At 66.8% G+C, this 1923-nt stretch overlaps 1 non-coding gene and 1 pseudogene across 1 annotated transcript; both read left to right on the top strand.

Moving 5' to 3' along the window:
* The first annotated feature begins 299 nt into the window (after nt 1–299).
* On the top strand, nt 300–417 carry LOC111733711 (annotated as a pseudogene).
* A 1323-nt stretch (nt 418–1740) lies between these two features.
* Nucleotides 1741–1859, top strand: LOC111733699. The gene has a single exon (XR_002778123.1). It is a non-coding gene; the product is annotated as a 5S ribosomal RNA (ribosomal RNA).
* The last annotated feature ends 64 nt before the right edge of the window (nt 1860–1923 follow it).

Genomic DNA, 1923 nt, shown 5'->3' with positions numbered 1-1923 from the left:
ATTATTTGTTGCCAACCAGTGTGTACCCAGGGAATAACTGATGAGTGCGTGTCATCGTGAAGTTATTTTTTTGCTGGCCAGTCCCAGGATGCGAGAACGCCCACTCAGACCTTCGGCACAGCAGCGAACCGGCCAAGACCCATGGTGCCTTAGCGCGGCTGGCGCATGTGAGCTTCCGCCTCGCCGGAGGAACCCCCGCAACGCCCCCCGCCCCCAGTAGCTGTGATGCAGGCGCTGGCGGCTCCGGAGCCCTGGAGGCCAGGCTTGACGTCTTGGGGCGGTAGGCAACACCCTCTCGCGTCTACAGCCATACCATCCTGAACGCGCCGGATCTAGTGTGATCTCCCAAGCTAAGCAGGGTCGGGCCTGGTTAGTACTTGGATGGGAGACCGCCTGGGATACCGGGTGCTGTAGTTTTTTGCAGTCCTCTCCCTTTACCGCCCTCCAGCCAGGGTGCCCCTGGACGCCCCCGGGCCCTGCTCGCTTGCCCGCTCGCTGTCTCGGGGTTCCCGGGAAGCTGCCCGAGCCCAAGAGCTGCCTGCATGGCGTGGCGCCCCGCGTTCTTGCCCCTCCTCACCTGTTCTCCTACAGCCAGCCCTAGGCTGTATTCTCTCTCCACTCCGGGACATTCGTTTCCTGGGCTCTGCGAGGCCGAGCTCCAAGGGCCACCTCTCTGACACACGCTGGGAGTGCGCTCGCATCCCCGTGACGCGGAACCGGCCCCGCCCCCCATCCCCGCCCCTCCTGAGGCCTCAAGTCTTTGCCGGCATCCCTGAGCCCCCGGCCTGTCCCGGGGCACTGAGCACGGAGCACAAAACGCCTCCTTGACCGAGACCAGCCCCGGCACGACCACCCTCTGCTGTGGAAGCGGCCTCTTCAGGGCGGCCGCAGGCTCTCGGGGTCACAGCCGGGGTCCGGCTCTGTGCGTCGGTGCACTCGTCTGCGTGTCCCGTCCCGCTCTCTGTGGGCAGGCACGGCCTCTCCTCTCTCGTCCCTCTCTCCGTCTCTGTCCCTTTCCTCCTCACTGTCTCTCTGTGTCTGACCGCAGCCAGCTCCCGCGGCCCTCCCCTTCCCCAGCGACCCCGTCCCGGTCCCCTCCTGCGTGGCTCTCACTAGGCCTCCCGCCCTGGGGACCTGTGACCTCCTTTCTCCTTCCCTCGCTGTCACTCGCTCTGTCTCTGGTTTCTTTGTCCCTCTGTCTCTCTTGATGGAGAGAGTCGATGTGAAGGCGAGGGGCAGCGGACTGGGCGGGTCCCTGGTCCCGGTGCAGGGCGAGGGCTGCGTCCGCCCGAAGCGATGTCTCGGGGTGTGACCGGGGGCTCCGCGTGTGTCTCGGCAGGTCGGGCACGGCTTGAGGTGGAGGGCAGGGGAGGAGTGCGTCTGCGTCAGGGACGGAGCCCGAACTTAGCCGGGCAGCAGGTGCCTAGGTGCGCAGGTGGTCTAGAGGATGGCGGGCCACGCCCAGGCGGCGTCCTGCCAAGCGGCCAAGACTGGGGAGAAGGGCTACCCCGGGCCTGGGCAGTCGCAGGATGCGAGAGCGCCCACCCAGACCTCTGCACAGCCGGGAACCGGCCAAGGCGCGCAGGGCCTTAGCTCGGCTGGCGCTCCCTGTCCGCCGACCTGCCAGCCGAACCCCGGCAACCTCCTCCCCCCAGCAGGAGTCGCGCTGCAGGCGCAGGCGTCTCTGGCGCCCCGGAGGCCAGGCTCGAGCTCTTAGGGCGGCAGGCGACATCCTCTCGCGTCTACGGCCATACCACCCTGAACGCGCCCGATCTCGTCTGATCTCGGAAGCTAAGCAGGGTCGGGCCTGGTTAGTACTTGGATGGGAGACCGCCTGGGAATCCCGGGTGCTGTAGGCTTTTGCCGCCCCCTTTTTTTTTTCTGCCCTGAAGCCAGTGTGCCCCTAGACGCCCGCGGTCCCTG

Source organism: Pteropus vampyrus, unplaced genomic scaffold (assembly GCF_000151845.1).
Source record: "Pteropus vampyrus isolate Shadow unplaced genomic scaffold, Pvam_2.0 Scaffold620, whole genome shotgun sequence".
Taxonomy (NCBI): domain Eukaryota; kingdom Metazoa; phylum Chordata; class Mammalia; order Chiroptera; family Pteropodidae; genus Pteropus; species Pteropus vampyrus.
This window is presented reverse-complemented; position numbering and strand designations above follow the sequence as displayed.